Source organism: Plectropomus leopardus, chromosome 7, assembly GCF_026936395.1.
Source record: "Plectropomus leopardus strain MGB_pleo_1.0 chromosome 7, ASM2693639v1, whole genome shotgun sequence".
NCBI classification, from domain to species: Eukaryota; Metazoa; Chordata; class Actinopteri; order Perciformes; family Serranidae; genus Plectropomus; species Plectropomus leopardus.
The window spans coordinates 28,459,520-28,482,718 of NC_142182.1; the positions used below are offsets into that span (position 1 = coordinate 28,459,520).

The 23,199-nt window shown below is 41.7% G+C and overlaps 1 protein-coding gene across 15 annotated transcripts in view; it reads right to left on the minus strand.

Annotated features, from left to right (window-relative positions):
• The window catches only part of LOC121949755 (neuronal cell adhesion molecule-like), a 102,266-nt gene that overhangs the window by 34,522 nt on the left and 44,545 nt on the right, over positions 1 to 23,199 (minus strand). For all 15 annotated transcript variants that reach the window (XM_088080378.1, XM_088080380.1, XM_088080375.1 and 12 more), the window contains exon 2: positions 19,748 to 19,826. The gene's annotated coding sequence lies outside the window, so the exon portion shown is untranslated. The remainder of the gene's footprint in view (positions 1 to 19,747; positions 19,827 to 23,199) is intronic.

Here is a 23,199-nt window from a genome sequence, read left to right on the forward strand (position 1 = left end):
CAAAAGTGAAGTATTTACTGATGTATTTTATGCCGTAAAAAAATGTGAAAGTCTCTAAAGCTTGATATAGCTACTATGACGTCAACCATTTGAACATGGGAGTCTACAGGCATTGACTTGCTCTTGGAGCCAGCCTCCAGTGGCCGTTCAGGGAACTGCAGCTTTTGACACTTCGGTGTTGGCTTTGTTTTTCAGCCCTGGGGGTTGCTGCTTGGTGTACCCTATGTAGTGTATTAGTGTTGTCATGCTTCATGTACTGTATTTTCTGATTTTTTTGTATTAAGGATGAAAAAAAATTGGTTCAAGGGAATTATCTTCTTAATACATGTCTTAAAAAAACTTGTTAAGATCACAATAATTGTTTAAACAAAACATAAAACACAGCCTGTACTTAGCAAGAAACAGGTAAAGTGAAAAAAAGACAGCCTGACAGCAAGAGAATAAATGTGTTAATTTTAAATTTTATGGTGAATCCCCAATAGCCTGGTGATTTTTATCTGGAAAGGAGCCAAGGCTTCATCCAGGATTCATTTCCCAATTTAATGAGGTGTAGCAGCTCAGCTCAAGCCGGTCAGCATGTGTGTGTCTCTGTGTGCATACTGTGCATGTGCGTCTGTATTCATTTGTGTGTGTGTGTGCCATAATTATCCCTGTGAGCTGCAGTGATACGGGACCAACCCCTTACATCCCTCTCACAGTAGGACGACAGTGAAAACTCAAGTGGGGCTCTTAAGACGTGAAACCAGCCATCAGGGCCTGAAACTACTGACATCCTACCAGAACCGTGAGCATGAAATGATTAAAAACAGCCAGACTTTGCTCTTTTCAAATTAAGTAGTGGAGTATTCATATTCTCAATTCTAAAATCTTCACTTTACAGATGTAGCATGAGTGCATTTTGAGCTTAAGCTAGAGAAGCCCTGCATTTAAAAGAAGAGACTACAGTTCAAAGCCCATTTCTCATTTGAATATACAATTCTTTGAGGGGACATGCAATCAGAAAATATCCATCACAATAGTTGAACCTTCCTATGCATCTTGTACTGACGGAACTGGAAAAGCCAAAGTCAATAAAGCTCACATCGGCGCAGACTGCTGAGGCCGAGATAAAAACACAGCACTGTTTGGAGTGCTGTGCCAAAAGCTGTCAGACTGCTGATAAAATCGAACAAGAAATGGTCTCTGAGAAAGAAACGTGGCAGGTTGGTACGGACACTTCCAGCGAGGAATTTTAGCTATTTTTCAAAATAGATGAGGCTGGGGGGATGATAAACATAGCCACTGTCTTGCTTGGAAAACTCAATACAATAGTTACTAAAGGCCTCATGATGACAACAGCCAGATTCTTTAAGAGTACTTAAAAAACAAAAGCTGTGTGTTGAAGTTTAAGCTCCTTTTGTTGGCACACTAGTGTAACTGATATGGAGCAACACTGACACACATATGAAGTCATCTTTCTTGACACTGGGTGAATGTCAGTCGAAAATTCACTCTCCTTTAAACTGTGTTTTTGGTCTCCTTCAACTCCTGAAGGTAATCTGCTCTTCAGCTGCTCAGTGATCAAGCTGCCAACTGTATCTGCCTGCAACACATGGCGACCTCCAGGGTTGAGAAATGAAGCAGAATTGCCAAAAACTGGAGTTCCTTTACTGGCCACTTGAGGCTGGCTCCAAAAGCAAGTCAATCCCCACAGCCCCCATGTTAAAATGTTTAACTTTACGGCAGACATATACATGTTTACAACCTGGTGCCAAAAACAGTTTTGGTCTCTTAAACTCATTTAATTTATCCGTTCACATTTTTTCTTTTTTATTAAGATCATTTGTGGGCTTTTTGCCATTATTCAATAGGACAGCTTGAGTGTGAAAGGGGGAGAGAAAGAGGATGACATGCAACAAAGTGCTGAGGCTGGAATCAAACCTGCAGCTGCTGCAGCGAGGACCTAGCCTCTGTACATGGGGCACCTGCTTTACCAACTGAGCTACTGGGCAACCCACCCTTTATATATTTTAAGGCTCAAAGTAATGTCATTTTTGAGTGACAGATCCAACCCTCGCTCCTCCATAGCTCCACCCTTGAGTCCAAACAGGATCAGCACGGGTCACTTCTCGCTACACAGCCAAAATGCCAAACCTGAGTCCACAAAGTCATGGGTGGTGTCCAGGCCCCCAGGAAAGCTGCTCAGCATTGCGGCCATTTTTTCCCAGTGGCCACTTGCAGTATTGCAGCAAATAAAATCCCCTGCGACCCCAAAAAACATTTTCCCCATAGGCCATTGTTATAAAAGACACATCTGTGAAACTGTTGACAGGACACCTTGAACTGTCAACAAGGTCAATTATAACTGTATTTTGAGCAACTGAGGTTTTATACATAGTGAAACTTTCCTCAAACTGAGAAAAGCAATTTAATAAACCATGATGTCGTCACAATGTAAAGTCTATAAGGCGAGAGGATATTCCTGGGCAGAGCCAGCGGGAGAAACACTACTGTGCATATTCAGTGGGCAGCATATTGTGGAAGTAAAACTAGAAAACTTTTTTGGTGCATGCCCCGGCCGAGCAACTCCAGGGGAATAATGAGGTGCCATCTTTGGTCTGGTATCCAGGTATTATTTATATCTATGGTAGTGTCACTTTGGCTGCGAACATTATATTTATCTGGTCTATGGTCTGCCGTCTGGTATTGGAAGTCAATAGCTGCCTAAAATGGTCTTGAGAAAACAACCTAAAACACAACAGCACTGTTTGCAAGAATGGTAAGTTGTGATGTAAGGTACATTTCATTTGTACTAAATCAGCTAAAGCATGCAAAACCAACTAACAGCACGCAAAACCAACTACCTAACAGTTTTAGGGACCTTAAGATGCCACAACACGACCTAACTAGTTGAGTTCCTTCAGTAAAAACCAATGTCAGCAAAATGAAAGGCTGTAATGTTAATTACTGAGTACGACTACATGAGACTGCCTTCACTCAGGACCTGCTTTTCTCTCTGGTCATTTTGTCCGTGGAGAAAACACTCAGCACTTGTGTAAAAGCTGTATTGAGCTGTCTGGCCTCTCATTCAGCCAGCCTCTTCAATTACTCCATTGTCATTTTCCCATGGCCAGCTACTTCACCATCCCAAAACTAATTGGTTTTGTGCACATGACAGAGACGTAGCACATTAGAGCAACACACACACACACACACACACACACACACACACACACACACACACACACACACACAAGCAAAGACATATTCATGCACGCTGGCTGCAGGACGTGAGGGTCAGGACATGTCTAAGCGCACAGATGGAGCTGACAGGGGCACGAGCACTGAGAATTGAAGCACACCAGAGTGTAAATGAATAGCAGTCAGCGGGGAAAAAAGCCCAATTGAATCTCCCTTACAGCAACAGATAATACTACTCCATATGCTTTCTGCTAACAGCTAGCAAAGATACTGCCGTTGTCTGTGCCAAACAAAAGTGATGTAACAATGCAACACTGACAGAATCACTTCTGTTGCATCAGTACTGTACAGTTTTAACATTTATGATGAAAGAAAAGCTGTTCTCTCCCGCCAAGCACTAATTAACTCCTATAATCAGCGCTATTGATGGCTCATGAAATTAGGGGTTTGTGAGCCTCGGTATGGCCTTAATGGAGCAGCAGGGATCCCCTACAGACGGCCGAATGTGGGGGTATAATGATGAGAATGGCTCCGCACTCAGGAAGGCGGTGATGAGAAAACGGATACGGTTGGAAGAATTTATTTTTCTGCGGCTGCCGGGTGCTCCCGCTGCAGCTCAGGATGTCACTGCATGGTACACATGCCCAGGGCAGCGTACCCATTTCTCTGTGCCATTAAACATCCATGCGGGAGTGGGTGGTCGCTTGAAAGGCTTTGATGCCGAAGATAGTAAGCTATTCCTTCATTTAGCTACCAGTCATATTGATTTGGAATATAAAGTTATCACTCCGCTTTATACTCCTCTGAAAGCCCTTTTAAACAAAAGCAGAAAAGAACATTTTCTTTAATTGCTTTCATGAACTTTGGATTCACAGCTAATGTAGTGGACATTAGCACTGACATGATTTACAGCCATGATATATAAGGTTGAATGTTCAGTGGCTTTCACTAATACCTCTCACAGGCCTTATATCTGCAGCCACAGGCTCACAATGCAAATTCCGAGGGTCGGCTTCAGCGCGCGTTTCCCATAATCTTCTCATTAGCTTTTATAATTGAGGGACCGTATGCAAATAATTGGTGTGGTTAACATATGAATTGGGGTCCTGTTGTTCGGGGAGACCCCCACAGCTCAAAAACACACCGCCGCCCTTTCATCTGCACTGTACAATGCCAGACAATAAAGTGAGGATCTTTAAAGTGACAGTTTACCCCCCAAATTAAAAAATACATCTTTTTTTTTTTATCTTTAGCACCGTTTATCAGCACCATTTATCAGTCTAGATTATTTTGGTGTGAGTTGCTGAGTATTGGAGATACTCCTCTCTCCAATATAATTCAACTGAAATGACTGAATTGTGGTGCTTAAAGAGCTTAAGGGAGACGCCATTAATGTTTACATCTTGCGCTGTCACCATCAGCAACTCATTCATGAGTAGGTGCACACTTCCTTCTGCACGGTGATACAGTGCAGAAAGAAGAAAGAAAATAGTTCCTACATGAAACTGCTCACAACAAGATCTGTTGGTTATCTTGGGTACCCGAGTAATGATCTCTGCAAAAAGAGACCCTGCTGTTGAGTATTTCAGATGTATTTTTTTTTTTGGGTGCTTTGAGCGTCACAACACGTGTGCCATTTGGATCCATTATCCTGGAGAGAAGTCAAACATCTCCATGGCTGATATCTCCAACACTCCGCAGCTCACACCAAAACAACGTACACTGATAAATACCAATACAGGTAAGAGGAAAATTTTTGAACTGGGTTTGAACTGTCCCTTTAATTCATCTGCTCTAGTGTGAAAACTCTTCTCACTCTGGTTGGATGAATACTACAAGCTTAAAAAAGAGGCACTCCACCAGGCACATAAGAGGAAACATGACAAACAAACTGGCAGTGTGGAGTTAAAAAACATGGGCATTTACCAGGCAACAGGGTTGCATTGTGGGAAGTGTTGGCTCTGGTGTTTTTGAAGCTTGAGCAATAAGGATTTATTTCACCTTTGCTGCATAGATTTTGACCACTCTCAATAAACCTGATAGAAGCTCAACATTAAACGTATCCCTTTTGAACATATGTTTTTCTGTTTTCTATACTTCTCTTGCAGTTATCAATCTACCGCAACTCTTAATGCTAATGGGCATCAGCTGCTAATGCAACATGTCCGGCAATTTGTTTGGACCTCCTCCTTTCACAGAGCACCACATATTGGCATTCACTAAGCTTCCTCCGTGTACATGCCAAAAACACCCCGGGATTCGCTCTCTGTCCCCTCTGCCCAAATGCTAATCACTGCCGGCGCCGGCACTTCTGAGAGGGAGCTCCTCTTTAGCATGCAGATGGAGGCAGCGCTGCTAGATGGGACGGCTGTGTGAAGGAGGAAATCCCTGCCTGTTCAACCTGAATGGAACCGAAGGGCGTTTTGCTTTCATCTTACCATTGCAGACCGGCTAAATATGACATATAGTTGGTGAGTCACGTCCTCGCATTATACCGGCACTCCCCTCTGAGAGCCTTCTCGTGATTGGATGGGTGTTGGAGGCCCACTCTTTCTCCTTAGGATAATTGCTGGTGGCAAACTGGAGGTCTTTCAATCTTTTCACCGCCTCACAATGTAGCAAAAGCTATAAATTAATAGCTAATAAAGTAGCGAGGTGGCAAAAGTTAAGTCCCCAAAGTACATTTGTAGGCTTGTCTGACACCTGACTCATACAGTAGCTCATTACTGGCGAATTAAGTCAGCAGAGGCACTTTTAAAAAGCATTCATTAAAATGAGATCAGGAGGGGACGCAGCACAAGGCTGAACGAGCAACTGTGGATCTGAACTTGACCTTTATTTGATAGCTGATCCCCACACTGTAATTACTCCTTAAAAGAGGACGTTTTAATATCTCCAGGCAGTCCTGCTCACGCATTTGTGCATGTGAATTCAGACTTGCTTACATCTATTTGCATCCTCCTTGTTTGTGTTCACAGAGTCTTTGGGTCAGTGCAGGACGTCAGACATTCAAGATGGAGCTCGAGTCCGCTTGCCCTGCCACATGAGAGTGTTATGGGTGAGGCCATTCATATGCTGAGCAGAGGTTCATTATCATGAGCAAATGCAGGAGAGTGGGAGGAATGCATGCCGACTGGCTCCCTGAATAGCTAAAAGGACTCTCAAAATCCTAGGCATACAACGTCACAATATGCACTTTAGCTACAGAAACATAACAGCTTTGAGAAAAGTAATCAACATAAAACCAATCTGCTGTGGGAAGACAAGCAAATCCTTTGAGACAGCAGACACTAACACCCATGCATACGTGGAGAAAAATACTGTTATCATAGTTATACAATATAATCCATGAGACTCATACTTCAGCAAATGCAGGAAAATGTTTCAAAGCTAAATATAGGGACACTCCATGCAGCTTTCAGCCGAGCACAGACACTCAAAATTGCTCTCTAAAAAGGGCACTCTGTATCCATGGCAATGCCCTCCTGTTCTCAGATCTCCACACTGACAAAAAGATGTCAACCCACTCATCAAACACACACATATAAGCAGGGGAAAATAGCACAAAGGGGCCCAAACCCATTTGTCATCTCGTAAGTAACCTTGGAGAGAAACTGTACGCTTGGCATCTGCTCTGCCCCCCAAAAAAACATCTCAACCTCCTCTGAGCTCAACAAAAGAGGAATGATTAGAATCTCAGTTTGCCACCATGTCCGCACCGGATGGCTTACTCCACATGTGAAGGGTCTCACATGATGGGGCCAATATGTGGAGTTTACTTTAAGCTTTGGGGCACAACAATAAGAGCGTGTGAGACGGGGAGTGAGGGAGGCGTTCACCTCGGACACACAGAAACTGACAGCCTGTGATGTTTTGCAGCAAATGAGCTCCTGTGGGCGATGCGGGCCGGGGTAACACAGAAGAAACAGTGTCTGTGTATGATTGCTCAGAGTCAACAGTTAATGCAACCAGGTCTTTCTGGAAAAGCACGACTGTATAATAAACACTCTTCTGGTGGAATTTGAATTGTGCTGATACAGTACAGGCGGGCAGGCAGGCAGCGATGAGTCATTTAGAGCCATCTACGCTTTGTATGGTACCATTCAGTCTAGCAAAATCTGCCGACAACACCAGATAACAAAGCATGAACACTGACCGTGGGCTGGAACAATCCCTTACCGCTGCGTGTTACCAGAACATGTAATTTGCCAGAGAGAAAGTAGCAGGTGGACAGAGAGGCAGCGAGGTGAGGTGTTATTGAGGACAATCTTCACTGCCCCGAGGCCATGTTGGTGATCGTAATCAGACCAAACAGCATGCTGGAATTCATCCATAGCATGAAAGGGGCTCAGAGAAATTTCGAAATAAAAGAAGAGGGCTTTTTAATTGTGCAGTCTTAACAAAAAAAACAGGTACCTGTAAGAATGTATAAACATCTAATCTGCAGAAAACAGGATTACAACATTGCTGCTTCACTGTACTTTGAATGCTCTGAATGCTAACATGCTCATGTTTAGCAGGTATAATGCTCATACCATGTGCACCATTTTAGACCTATTCACACCTTGCATTAAAATATATTCAGATGTTATCTAGATGTGATTTAGTCAGATTACACTTACACCTGCTATTAATGTGTCTCCAGAGTTCACACTGAGATCTGACTAAGATTGCTCGACTGCCTTGTCCAGCTCATAGAGCCAAACAGTCCAAATGGGCCATGACTTCACCTGTCACAGTTATAAGAATTTTAAAAAATGTTTCAATCATCTAAAAAAATACAGTTATGTAGGGTGCAAATCATGATATTGTCTGCATTTTCAGATACAATATTGACATAAAGTAAAACAAATATCTTTGCTAGACAGTTTTCTTTGTTATCTATGTCAGAGCAGTCAGGAAGATATAGAACAGTGATGCTGATGAGGACAAAACAGGCCAGCCTGATTGTAAAGACACTGATCGACAGGACAAATGCATTACAGATGATGGAGACACCTCTGTGAAGTAAGCATCAGATGAGAAAGAGACCAGCGTGTGCCCTGCAGCGTCAGCGTCAGGTAAAGAGGATGCTACCGCCTCGCTGGTTTGAAACATACACTCAGGATTATGTGCTTCTGCACATGTAGTTGTTGTATGTAGACTGAAAACACATTTGCATTTAAACTTTGCTTTAATGTGGTCAGAATGCGTCACTGACCACCTGTGGAGGTGGTTTGGCTGATCGGATCACAATCTGTCCTGTGTGTTTTTTTCGGGTGCTTTTATTCCTGCACTCTCATGTGCTCAAACACTATCTGATTGAAATCCAATCACCCAAAACGCCTTTTTAACCTTTGAATCCTGAGCAAATTTAATTTGCATTCTTTCAAACACATGGGAAAAAGGCAACTGAGCAACTTGATAAGACATATCATGCAAATTGAAAAAGTCAGTTATATATCAGTTATATAGTCATATTGAGAAAAATGTCCAGAAAACTATATTTATAATAACCATAATTAAACATTTAAAATTATGCTACATAATTATTTTTACTTTTTCCAAAGTCATTTCTTTTTTTTGTTTGTTTGTTTGTTTTACATTTTTTATTTTTGTGCTATTCAGGTTATTGTCATGTACTTTTCTTGTACTGTAATTTACTTGCACTTGTACTTCACAAATGTCTTGCAATTTTTTTTTCATTTCTCCTTTCATTGCAATCAGCAAGAAATGACACATTCCCATGATTTCAACAGAAATCCAGCCAGTTTTATCAGGTTTCAAAGAATTAATGCAAGGCGTAAAGAGGATCACAGTTAGCATGCTAACAATAACTGAGACACTTAACTCAAAACCACAAATGTGAACATCATGGTGGCACTGAGTGAAAATTTAGGGGACCAGCCAAGTTTTCAGGATTTATTAATTGGGCATCATGGATATCTGTGTCAAATGTCATCCATTCATCAGTTTAAAGGTATTTTACATAAATCACAAATAATAACCTCATAGTGGCACCAGTGGAAACGGATCTGCAAATTCAGGAGGATTTGTCCTTGAGGTTGTCCCTGATGAAAGTAGTTGACCAATGTCAACGTCAGCATTGCCATCTCCAGAGCCATGGCATAAGCATGACTAAAAAAAGAGCAAATTTTGCTGGCACCAAAATCTCCCGAAACATAACAAACCCTGAAGACTGTGTGTGGGTGAAGAGAACATGTACTATATCAGTGAGAAAGCAGTGGTGAGAAAATCCCCGGCAGGTGGACAGAGGCAGCGAGGTCTAGTGTTATTGAGTGCCACCTCTACATTCACACAGAGTGCCACAATAGGCATCTCCTGCCGCTCCCCTCCTCCTCCTCCTCCTCCTCCTCCTCAAGCCGCTGCCACTACACCCCACCTGTGTCTGTGAAAGGTCAGCGCAGAGGAGGGTCCTCGCCCCCTCCCTAAACCCACAGCTCCCACTCTACAATCAGCCCCAACACTGGAGCCCAGTGCCAGGAAACTCAATCAAAGAGGGGCTTCAGAGGGCTCCAGACCTCTCAAAAACCTCCATTGTCTCCAGAAGGCTTCCCCACACCGAGGCCGCTCTATATGTAACACTGTAAGAGGAGTTGCTCATTACCACCCGTCCCCGGTTCTACTTTGTCTCTTTTGTGCAGCTGACAGAAGAATCCAGTTGCCCAGCCGGGCCAATAAAAGAGAGTGCAGTTACGTAAAAACACAGAAAAAGAAAATGAGAATTCATTTTCAGGACTGGATGATGACACATATGTTGCATGTGTTGGTGCAGCGTACTCGGACGTGAAACAGACACCTAACCCTGTCACCAGTTCACTGGTATCACTGGAAACAGCTCTCTAATGTCATCCGTTTAAAATTTGCCATTCACCCCACAGGTTAGTAAGTAAGTATTGACTGATAGACACACCACACCACAATGTGTGTGAATGTCAGAGCAATCCATTATCACATAAAGGAAGCACTATGTAGTTGCCCCCCCAGCCCCTCCTCAGCTCCATTCAGATACGGCAGGTGAATACAAATCATTTCCCCTTCGCTGCTCTCTAAAAGGACTCACCATCCAATTTCAGACACAGAGGACACAAACAATAGTCCTTTCAAATTGTGAGAAAATCAAATCATGGCCTTCTTTTTTAATGAAAGACACAATCAGGAGTTAACCCCTCCAAAATGCTACACGAGTTCAGAGTTTTTCTCATCAAGACTTATCAAAGAATCGGAGTTACATCCTCGCACAGTATGAGCATAAAGTAAGTATAAAGCTTTGAAATATGACAGCAGCTCATGATTATTTTCTTAATTGAGTCATTTGTCTTTTAAAAAAAAACAAAATAGGTGGCACATTACAGGACTGAAATGTAAAATCCTGCATATAAGTGCAACAGGTTAAAGCAGAGAAACGTCATTGGATGTGGAAGAAAGGCTGCCCCATAAAAGCAACATGTGTCTGGCTGCACAGTCCATTTAAATATTTACTTATTGGCAATATGATCAAGTCCAATTTCCAAACTGTAGGAGCTGTAATTATTGGATGAAAGAAAAATGTGTCAGAACATACTGTGATAAATGACGCACTGTGGTGCTTCAGAGATGCTCCCGCCTACTAATCATATTCCAGATGTAACATGCTTGTTTGGTTACACACATAGAAAAAATCACATTACCATTTTCAGTGAAAATGGAATTAAAGAGTTCACATCTGTGAAAATAATAGCAATGTGAATTTTTATTTCTTTTTTGCATATCATGCAGCTCTTAACAATTTTTTACATTTAAGATGCTGAATAAATCACTCAAAATAGAAAACTGATTAGCCAAAGTTAACAATTAGTGCTATGAGGATCGACAAACTGATTAACTGACTAATCATTTCAGCACTAAAGTGAACTGACACTTTTTGTTTTGGATTAGTATTTAAGAAACTTGCATCATTTATATATGAAACATGCAGAGGCTGTAATTCAGTTTCTGTCAAACTGGACAAATCATCATTTAGTTTTACCCTTTTACAAAAAACTAATATCTTTAATCACAGTTTTAGTTTGTTTGTTTGCTTTTTGGTTTAAACTGTATTAGAGCTTCTATGATTAATTGATTAATCTGCAACTATTAAATTATTTGCCAACTTATAATCAATTACTCTGTTTGAATGATTTTTTGAGAAAAACAAGTAAAAAATTTCTGATTCTAGCTTCTTACATTTGTGAATACTTTCTGATGACTTTACTCCTCTACATAGCTGTAGTTTTCAGGGAGACACAGGGGAAATGTCCCCCTCAGTCTTAAGAACATGTACATTTGTCTTCCTTAATAAAAATATGAAACTAGCAGAGGACTCTTATTTTGATATAATTAAAGACATTCCCTACATAAATTGGTGCAGAAAAAAAATCACTCAAAATTCACTGGGGGAGGACCCTTAAACAAGCCGTTTAATGTGTCCCCCTCACTTTGAAGCAAATCTTACACCCCTGCTGCTCTGTGACAGTAAATCGAGTATCTAGTAATAGTATTTGGTTGTGGATGATGCGAGACATTTGAAGATGTCGTTTTGGGCTTTGGGAAACAATGACTGACAATTTTTAATTTTTACCGCTTTCTGATATTTTATAAACCCAGCACCTCATCAATTTATCTAAAAAGTAATTAAAAGATTAATTAACAATGAAAACAAGCAACAGTTGCAGCTATTAATTGTTTTTGACAAATTAAACAACAACACACATTTGTAAAGCTGTCTCCAAAATATGTTTGATACATGAAATATGACTTGTATACTCACTCTATTTATGCAAAAACATTTGATGTTAAACTAGACCCACGGCCTTCTTCCAACCTTTTTAGTTTATGAAAACTGAATCACACTGAATATAATCAACACAAGACACCAAAATAACACTTTGCAGAAACACTGCTTGATGTGAAAATAATGTGTGTGCCAGCTGCACTGATCCACTCTCTTTGAGCCGAGTCTGAATGAGCTTTGATTACACTGGCTTGAGCTATGGCCACTCTATTTTACGAGTCAGGTTTTCATATGCTAAACTCAACAAACAACTCAGGGGAGGTGAACAATTCATCAAAGATTGCCTTGAGTAAACTCCCAAGACTGTATTTGAATTGAGGAGTGGCGCTGTGAATTTTTCATTTTAAATCTTCTCCATGCAAAGAGTTTTGATGGAATTTGATCTAATTAAGTTGGGAGGCTGAGAGACTTCTGATATTTTAGCAGAAATGAAATAACAGGGAGAGAGATAACGTCTCCCTTAAGCAAATTGAAGTATATTTTTTGTCAGCAAGTAATTGGATGACCCCATTTTATCTGAAGCGCTGGGTTTTTTTTGTAAAATTAAAGAGAGAATTTTGCAGATTAAAGAATACAACGGAAAGCCCCATGGTAGTGACTGACTGATGGCATTTCACCAGGGCTTAGTGTGAACATGTTTCTATCGGTCTCATGGGTCTGGATGACTGAAATGTTGGCTAATGAGTATTAATGATACTAATGAAGGATTTAGCTTTCTCATAAAGGAAGTCCCTTTATGTGCTGTAAAACTCTCTTTGCAAGTGAAGATGTGACACTGAAACTCACGAGAGACTCTAAAAAACAAAAAAAAAAAGGCTGAAAAGTGTCATGGTGTTATAGCTTTAAGATTTTCCTTTTTACATCCATCATGTGGAGAGTTTGAGTGTATTTCGAGTGGGTTTGGTGTTTGGCCCGGAGGCTGTCACAGCTCAGACAAACAGTGCTCCATCCTTACAGATCATCTGGCCCCATCAGAAATAATGGCCCCGCCAAGAACTGCTCCATCAGCGCTCATTTGTCAAATAGTGATTCCGGAGGAAACATTGCTCCCGTTTAACACTAACAGTCCACCCGCCTTCCGCTAACAGCCTCTGTGCCGTGTCTGTGTTTGACGGGACGAGACTCGTCGCTAATGCAGGAGAAGTGTCTGCTGAGTGTTGGATAATGGCTAGGCGAGGCTGTAGTCGAGGTTTTTTCTGACTGCGTCCATCGCTCGGTGCGCGTATAGAAAAAGGTCGGCACTGGGAGGTCGAGCAGCACGACTGGTGTGTGTGTGACTCGCCTCCAGGAAAGAAGTCCAGGGGTGTTTCGCTGTGTTTGTGCCCTCAGGGTCAAACATGACAGAAGAATGAATTACTGCCATAACAGATAATGGTACAGTATCTCTGCTGGGGCCACCTCACCCTCCGCTGTCGACACAACATGAACGAATAAATGCATTTTATGCTCACCAAAAAAGATAGCATAAACTCTCAGGGCAATGCAGGGCAAATATATTCACTGTTACATTTTATTATAACACATGGCAGCAACCCAATGTATGTTTCTGCAAACCATGTTAACTATACATTTGTAAGAGTATTATTAAGTATATGTTGAAACTTTACATATCTTTATGTTTAGGCACAAAAACCACTTGGTTTTGGTTAGGAAAAGATCATGTTTTAGCTTAAAATACCTGATTTTCTGGGCACAATCCGGAAAGAGAATTAAGAGATGTGTCAGTGAAAAACTTTTTTGCCACTATCCCTGCTGAAAAAACAGCGACAGGACACTAAAAAGAAGACACGTTTAGTGGTAAAAGGCTGCTGAAAATGAAGCAATGAATTGGTGAAATGCAACCGCTCTACTTGGCACATTTCTGACAGAAAAAGCAGTGATGAATCGTTAAAAAATTCAAGCACTTTTTTGAGGCATTTGCCTGGCAGAAAACGCAGTGATGTCTCAGTTAAAAAAAAAGAGAAAAAGGAAAAAAAAAAGCTTTTTGTGGCACTTTCCCTCGTGGAAAAACAGCAGTTGGTGCCTAAAAAGCTAAAAAGCCTCTGAAAACACAGCGAGGAGGTGCAAAAAAAACAACCTGTTTTGTTGTGTGTTAGTCTTGAAGAGTGGTCGGCAGCTTGGTAGGCATCTTGCTGAGGTGTCATGACATCCACCATCACCTCCACCTCCCGATGATAAAGTCAGCTCACGTACTACCTCACTTCACAAACGCTGATATGATGTGCATGAGTACCTGCAAATGTAACTTGTTTGTGGTTTGCAGACAGATACAATGCAAACATTTACTCCTGCTGAGATGGCTGCTAATAGAACTCTGCTTCAATAAAATGCTGCGAAAATGTGGCAAATGTTTTAACTGAATGTGCCACAATAGCAACAAGTGACTCAGGAGGATGTCGGTCAAGCTCGGTCTGTAATCAGGTTTAGTCCGGCAGAATGAGCAAAAACAATGGTGGTGGTTTACTGAGATGGTTTCTTCAGATTATCTTGGTTAAAAGCATCAATTTTATACTGGATTCAGATTCCATAAAATATAAAAGAAGAAATAAATGCACATGAATATATATGAAATAAATGCACATATTTTAATAATTCAATATCCAATAGTGTGAAAATGAAATCTAAAAAACTGAAAATGAAATATTGGTAGAGACAGCCTTGATGTAATTTACCAAGCAATAGAAACCAAGAGACAAAAGTCTGTATATAGCTTGTTATTTCAGCATATGCTCTCCCATTTTTTTAAAATCTATTTCATTCCTTTACTCTCTCTCTCTCTCTCTCTGCAGGTAAAGAGAGAGATTTCTCATTAGAATCGGCTGTGATGCAGGTGAGCGAGGGGTTACATCTAAATTCAGCCATTTGTATTCCAGCACAACACCCGGAGAGCAGGCTGTTTATATTGATGAGCAGATAGACTTGGCCTTGGACCAGGACCCACGCCTAACAGCCACATAAATCATTTTGTCTCTTAGAGGCCCCTCCAAACAGACAGGTCCCGCCAGCTTATGATGCTATGAGGACAGTCTTCTCTGTCCTGACGCCACGTTGACGCTCAGAATTTACCCACAGTGTAAAGACAGATTCAGAGGCATATCAGATAAAAAAAAAAACATGACACAAAAAGATTTCTAATCACGCAGTCATTTATTCTGTACTTCTAGATAGAAAATTTGGTATGGACAATTAAATTAAGTTAAAGAAAAATATGCTTTAAGGTATTTTATTAGTCAGGATTTGGAACTGCATGTTGGACAAATATAACGTGGGCTCTATTCCCTCTACTGCAAACGCTCTGTCTATATAAAGAATAAAAACACTAAAGGAGAGTAGATCACGTGCTCTACTTGCTTCAAAAAATGATCTATCCTCTCAGGTCAGTCAAGTATTCTGTTTGAACATCTTTTTTTCCTTTATCTCAAGAGAGAAATCCCAAAAATTCTACATCTTTGGAACCAAAACTCGAACATTAAATGTACATCATCCAAAAAAAATGACCATTAGTATGTCAGTTACTCAACCTGTGTTACGTTTAATTTGTGATCAATACTGTTTTTCTCACATGCCTCAACGCTGAATGAAGAATCCAAAACATGAGAAAATCCCAAATTAATTGAACTAAAGAGGGAGCAGATGTAACATCAGCAAAACTAGATCCAAAAAGTTCACAATACAAATATATTGATTCACACATGAAAAAAGATTTTAAAAAAAGCATCAAGATAGAGCTTTTTCATCCCAAAAAAAAAGTGCCAGGGGAGGAATCCGAACGTCCTTGATTCCTATAAGCACCCCTGCATACCCCATACCTATTTGAGGTTGTTGCAACTGGCCCCCTGGCCTCCTGTTACTTTGTAAAAGTGGCTCCTAGGAAAAGGAAGTTGAGTGTCCCTGTTCTAGATGCTATATTGTAGGCAACTGGACTTGCTGCTCCTGTGACTGTTAGAACTGAAGAAGTGGCTCGGATGAGAAGTGAAAGGTCTTCGACCTGACTGTAAGCTGCATATACGTGAGAGAGAGCTAAAAAAATAATAAATAAAAAAGCGGACACAATGCCCCCCACCCCCCCCACCCCACCCCCACCAAAAAAAGATGCAAATAGGGAATCTAGGGGTTGACTTTGACTTTCAATCTGCTGCTTACAAAAAAAGCCCAAATAACATACATTTAATACAAAATTAATCAACTTGTCACAATGAACAACTGACTATAAGTATAAAGAGATGAGTACGATGCATTCGACAGAGCGAATAAGAAAAAATCTTTGAGGCTGCAGCAGATAATTGCACAGAGGGGGCAGTGAAGAACGAGGCCTGGAGGAAGGTTGTGCAGGTGAGAGAAAGTGAGAGGATTCGTGAAAAGAAGAGATGGAGACGCAGATCCAGATATAGAACGGAGTCTCCTCGGACTCTGCGGGCTGTCTGCTGAGCAGTTTGTGAGTCAGTTGTGCATGAAGCCGGCTTTCTCCGCAACCTTGGAAGACGGAGAAGGAGCGCAGAAGCCCCTCAGGAGGGGCCTCACCAACCTCTTTCACATCACTCAGCCTCTTTCTCTCCCTCACTGTCTTTGTATCCATCTATTCATCTATTTGTTTATTCATGTCCTTCTTTCTGACACTTCAGCTGTGTCTCCCAGCACCTCCCTGTCTCCGCTTCTCATACGGCCACAGAGACACTGACAAACGCACACACATCCACTCAATCACGTCCATACAGAGCCCATTTCTCTCATACAGTATAAGCTCTTAAACACAACATGCGCAGACGGGAGTGTTGACACTGAGAACCGTCAGAGAATTGTCAGACTCGTATCAAAGACATACCTAAGAAATATCTTGATGCGTTCATCTTAAACGAAGTGCGCTGGGAGCAGCCCAGGGGCCCTCTGTGCGTGTTTGAATCCCTTTACTCATCTGCAGTTCGTCTGATCTCAGAACTGCTGCTGCGTGATATCACTGCTTTCTAACCTCATGCTGCTTCACTGACGACACTGTTCCTGTACGCTGGCATTTAGAGAAAGCAGGTTATTTAGGAGAGTAAGTGGCTCACAGTCCAGTGCTTAAATTGGGCAACTCAGTTACTCAAAACTAACCACATGCTAGAAGTAGTTTGCTCTGTACAGTGTGGTCAAAACATGTTCACACAGATGCAGATTTTGGGGGTTTCTGTACTCCTGTGCATTGGGTTTGAAATTAAACATTAACTGAGGTTAAACTGTTGACTTTTACCTCTAATTCGAAGGTGTTTTCATCCACATTACATGAGCTGTGAAGAAATTATAACAATTTTTATATGTAGTTTACCAGCTTCAGGGGAAAAAAATTGGACCACTGACCTTTACGGGAGTGATGTTGGCCTGATCCCAAATATCTGTAAGTACTCTGATGAGTAACATGTTACCATTATTAATACAAATGATGACAAAACTAGCACAAAACCTCAAACAAGTGGTGCCCAGTAGCTCAGGTGGTAGAGCAGGTGCCCCATGTACAGAGGCTACGTCCTCGCTGCTGTGGCCACAGGTTTGATTCCGGCCTTGGCCTTTTGCTGCATATCATTTCCTCTCTCTCCTCCTTTCATGCTTAAGCTGACCTATCTTCAATAGAGGCAAAAGCCAAAACAAAAAACTGTTTTTGTAGCATTTTCATTTTACTTCATTATTGATTTAATAGGAAATAAGGGGGGAGAGAGAAGAATCTCAACAAAAATAGCTCCAGCTGGACTTTTTTCTTTGAATTATCTCATCATATTTGATACTTGGTTGAAAATGCTTTGCAGAAGAATGGCTGGATTCTGCAGCCAACAGACATCACTAGAGGATTGGCATCCTCCCTGGTGTTGCTCTGCCAGGCCTGTACTGCAGCCATCTGCACTTCTTGCTTGTTTCAGGGGCTCTTTGCCTTCAGTCTGGTCTTGAGGCAAGTGAAACACATGATGAGTTGGCCGCAGGTCAGGTGGACAATCAAGAGCTTGGCCATAAAACTCCTTGGTTTCCTTTTCTGCTGGTTGTGGAATTGTTGTCCTCCAGTATGCTGCTAAATTTGGGGTTTTTAAAAAGGGCTAAGCATCCTTCTGTTCATCCAACGTGCAATATGTGAGAGTCAGCTCTCTAACCTCGTAGTCACAGTTTCATTTAAAATGTGTTGGAGCAGAGTCAAATGGAAAATGCATCAAATCAAAAATACTTTCTGACTGCGGGTTATGTAATCAATCATGTGGAGTTAACACTTTCATAGCTATTTGTATGATTGGCTGATCCCCAATCTTTTTCCCACCTTCCCCCACTTGGCATTAAAACACACAAACAATAATACTACACTCCCCGGCGGCCACGTGAGAGAAACCAGTGAAAGACAGCACTATGGAGGTAAACAGAAACCTCTGCGGCCTTCTATTGAAGGGCCGGGGACCTGAATGCTGCTGCTCACAATGGACGCTTCACGCCTCGCTGTGTTTCAAACCACAAATTCAATCCGCAGCTCCTAAGTGTGGCCCTCTGTGACTAGGCCATTGAAAAAATGTGGACTCAGCCTCTCTGGCCTGCAGCGCACATTCACAACAACAAGCGACCACTGCAGCGGGATGACAAGAGAGAACCGGAAAGAATGAGAGATTCAGAGACAACAGAGAGACAGATTGGCAGAGGCAAAGATTGAAATAGGCACATAAATGGATAAACTGAGAGAGAAGGAGCCCACCCTGACCAATCGCAAAAAATAAAACAAGCGTGGCACCAACAGCAGAGGTAGATGAGCTCAGAGCCGTCAGAGTCCCTTAACTCTCCACCCAGCTGTGCGTGCAGCCTCCCCGCCCGGCTCGGCGTGCCACGAGGCCGAGGTGGGATCCTTCCTTCACACTCCACTGGGCTGTGGACACACATCACACCGTGTCACCTCCACTCACAGAGCATTATATCAACTCCCCGCTGAATCGCAGACACACTTTCAGTGCAGCCGAATGAGGCGATGAGCCAAAGGTTACTGAGGGTCATTAAAAAAAAAAAAAATACCTGTGTGAACTGGAAGTCAATTCTCTGGGCTCTAATGCACACTGAAATCTTGTGCTTAAGGGAGCTACTTTCACTCTTAATTGTGCAACTGCCATTAGGGGAACTTTTCTACCTCTGCATGCTCCATTACGACACATTATCTGTCAATAAGAGTGAGGCACTAGGCACAATATAGCTTCTAAGTGCTATTTTGTGATTTCTAAGTATTGACACCCACTGTCACAGCGGTGGGCGAGGATAAGAGCGTGTGTTACCATGACAACCATATGCATCAAACAGACAGTTGGACACTAAAAACACAGTGGTTTTTTTTTTTTATTCCCTGCCAAGCCTCGCTGCCAAAATAGAGGCCGACACAAAAAGACACCCTGCCAGTGGACGAATGCCAGTCAAGCAAGAGGTGACCTTTGCCTTATAGCTCGAGCAAAAGGAGCAGGCATCAAAAAGAGAAAGAGTCGTAGCGGTCGTTTGGGGACTTCGATGCTCTACAGAGAGTGTTAATATTAATACATTTGCACTCTGGCAGCAGCACAGATGAAGATATTTGGACTGGAGACACTTGCCAGGCGTGGCAAACAGACTGACATTTGTGTGTGTTCACATCCTACGGGAGGGGAAATGCCTTTGAGAAGAACAAGAACGTTTGATTCAGAAGGCAGGAAGTTCGTGCTGTTTTGGAAAATGATGATGTTGGTGGAGACGGTATGATGTAATGAAAAAAGGGTTTAAAAGCCTGACGGAACTTACCACAGAAACTCCAATCCCCTCTGTCCTCCTCCTCCTGGGATAGTTCTCTGCGTCTTCGTCTTCTTCAGACTTCTTCAATCTGGTTAGACAAAAATAGAGAGAATAACAAATTTTAGCACTCATAATTCAGATTTCTCTGCTCTTCCTTTATGGAAGTCTTGCGCAGCCAACCCTATCCTCACAGCACTGCGTCAGTGCATGAGAAAGGGCTAAAAATGCACATTATTATTCTGACAGACGCAAAAAAATGCATTGGCTTGTTTTTGTTTCTATAAACCAATCACAATCGTCCTGGGCGGTCTTACAACGGAGGCAAACACACATTGACAGAGCTAACTACAAGTGGTTATATATGTGACAGAGTTTAGCCTTTTGGTATCGTGAGTTTGTTGAGGACCCTTTAATGGCACTACTGCTGGTTTAGCTTGCGCTACAGAGCAACAGAAAGTTTGTTGATCCGACAGGGAGTCAGGACAGTCCATGATTAGACCCCCGGTGCAACATGGATCAAATTCACTCATCGTTTGATTGGAGATGTTTCAAAGGATGTGGCAAATCAACTTCACTGGCCGTGTCAAAAAAGAGCGTAACACTAGGCATGAAAGTTCTGCGAGATGGAGTCTGCACTTTCCTGAGGTGCGCTCACAAGATGTTTTATTTGTTGCAGATTTTCAGGATAATTCAAAGAAAAATCAGTGTAGACATGCTTTATTACATGATCCACATCATTGTCTTAACATTTTTAGGGTGTAAGTTGTTAGCTCAGACAGTGTTGTTGTTTCACGTAACAAAGTGGATTTCGAAAAATGGTAGCATGGACACAGCAGAAGGGAGGGAGAATGCTGGTCTAAGTAGCCATAGTAAAAAGGCAAAAAATGGCTCGCACACTGCAGGGCTCCAGTTATCACTTCTTTGATGCACCAAAGTAATGTTGCGAGCACAACTGTTCTTCATCAGACTAGATATAAACTGTGAGATGCCATGTGACCAATCAACAACAAGATGCATGTCAATAAATACACACCAATAATTAAATACAAAGTCACACACAAAATGCATGTGTAAATATGTGTAGATATCTGTAATATACCTAGTTCTTAGTTCATTCATTTAAGTAGCCACAGTCCACTTCTGGTTAATCTGACTGTACCTTCATGTCGACGAACCGGACTTCAAACCATCAAGAAAGGAAAATCCAATTTCTCTTAATAAGGTTTCTGGGGAGGAAGTTTTGCATGGCTTCAGTATGCATATTTTCTGACATCTGGTGCATGAATTTGCCTTCACAATGGGCATACTGCTCCATGTTTGGTTTTATTATAATCTGCTAAAGTCCTATTCATATTGGAAGTCCCCTGCTCTCTCACAGGCACAGCACAGATTACACACCAGGATGTCCCGACGTGAAATCTCTCCTCCTCATCAAACACTCGGTCTTTGTGAAAGGAGTAATTTTTTTTTAATGCATAATCATCCCTGAGTGTGTTGACTCTTTGGAAACGTACTTAAATCACTTCCAACTGTGACAAGTTTTGATGGTGAAAAGAAAGCAAACATCCAAGCGGTGCAAAACCAAAGTGTGAACATGTATTTTCAGAAGCAGGAGTGTGTAATCCAAACTGATAGACACAAAAGCCTGTTGCTGAGAGCTGCAGGAGACACACATCTCCTTCCTCTACTCTTGTCCTGTCTCATCTCCCTGATCTCCTTCTTCTCTAGACTTCTCCTTTCCCTTCCTCCTTCTCCTGTTATCTAAAGTCATCCTCACTCCAGTCCTCTCCCCTCTCACCTCATGTCCTCCTCTGTCTTCTCCTCTGTTCAATACTGTCTTCATTTTTATTCTCTCCCTTCACCCCTCCTGCGTTATCTCCGGTTTTCTAACTTGCCAAAACCAATCCTCTTTTCTTTCCCCGTGTCTTCTTTCTCATCTCATCTCCTCCCTTCTCTCATCCTAAGAGTTTTGATTCCTTAAGTTCAGGAGCTCATGTGGAGCGGCATAATATGCAGACATTCATTGGAAATTTCTAAGACTAAAGATTTTGAGATAAACTATAATTTCATGAGCCAGAAAAGGTGTTATTTCTCTATCCTGTTCTTCTCCTCTCTCTCCTCCTCTCTGGTCATCTCCTACCATCACCTTTTCTCCTCTCCTGTTCCCTCCTTCCCTTTACACCATCAAGTATTTTTTTTCCCAATCCTCTTCTTAAACCTCCTGCAATGTTTAATCCCAGAGATTTTAAGCCTTAAAATCAAGTGTTGGGACACGATAAATAGATGTTCTTCTTTAAATATTGAGAAAAAAATCAGAACACATGCTGTTAAAAACAAAGTGCTCTCCATCAACTTTACAACTCCTTGCTTTGATCATAGCAATTTGGGAGGATCGAGGGTCAGAGAAGGTTAAGATACCTTTTCCTATTTCCTATCCTTTCAGATTATCTCTTTAACATTTCACATTCAGAGCATGTCTATTATTTAGAGACAGATTGCTTGCACATGGCTTTAAACATGGAGGTGGCTGAGCCGAAGTCCAGCAACTAACGATGCCAACAGTGCTAACAGTGCTAAAGGTTGTAATGCATGCTGACAACAGCAACAGTGCTTACAGAGCTAACAGTGTTAAGATTGAAGGGGGGACCAGAGTGTGGGCACTACTCGTCTACAACACTGCTGTTGCAGCACCGAAGGTTGGAACAGTGTTATCAGCAGTAACCGCCGTATGAGCGCAGTGCAGATGGACTACGATTAGTTAGCCAGTGGGATCAATGTTGCCAATTGGGAAATGTTAAACTATGGTAAAGGCTTAAAATGAGCATATTCTGAAGATAAACATCGTACACAAGTAATATCTATGAGAACAAATAGGCATAAATAGGAAAAACGGATATACTAGACAATTTGACACGTCTACATACCTCCTCATCATCTTTTTTATAAAGTCAGTAGATAGAATGCTTGAAAGGGGGAACAGGTCCATAAATTCATCAGTCTGATCATTACTGTAATAGCCGACTATTACAAAATGAAGTTGCAAGACAGCACAACCGTAAACCTATTCAAATTAGTCATGAAAACAGTTAGGGCCATAAGCTAATTACAGACATAACTAGGTTCAATGGTGCATTTAAGGCAACTCAGCTTAAATGCAGCGTATCTTGGTGAGAAAGCTCAAGCTCCAGAATAACAGCTGTGCTCATGAGTCACATTCAGTATGGCCTACACACCAAGCATTGGCCGGAATGAGGTCATGAGAAGAGAAAAGAGACATAAGATATAAACACAGACATAGGATTCTTATTTTGCTATCCTGACCATGTCAAGAAATGAATAAAAGTAAGATACTGCAGATTAAAACCAACTAACAATTGTAAGCATCACAAATTGTTCAAATGAACGTACATTGTGGCACTTAATGGCATTATTGGTCGTACAGAGGGCAAAATTATTTCACA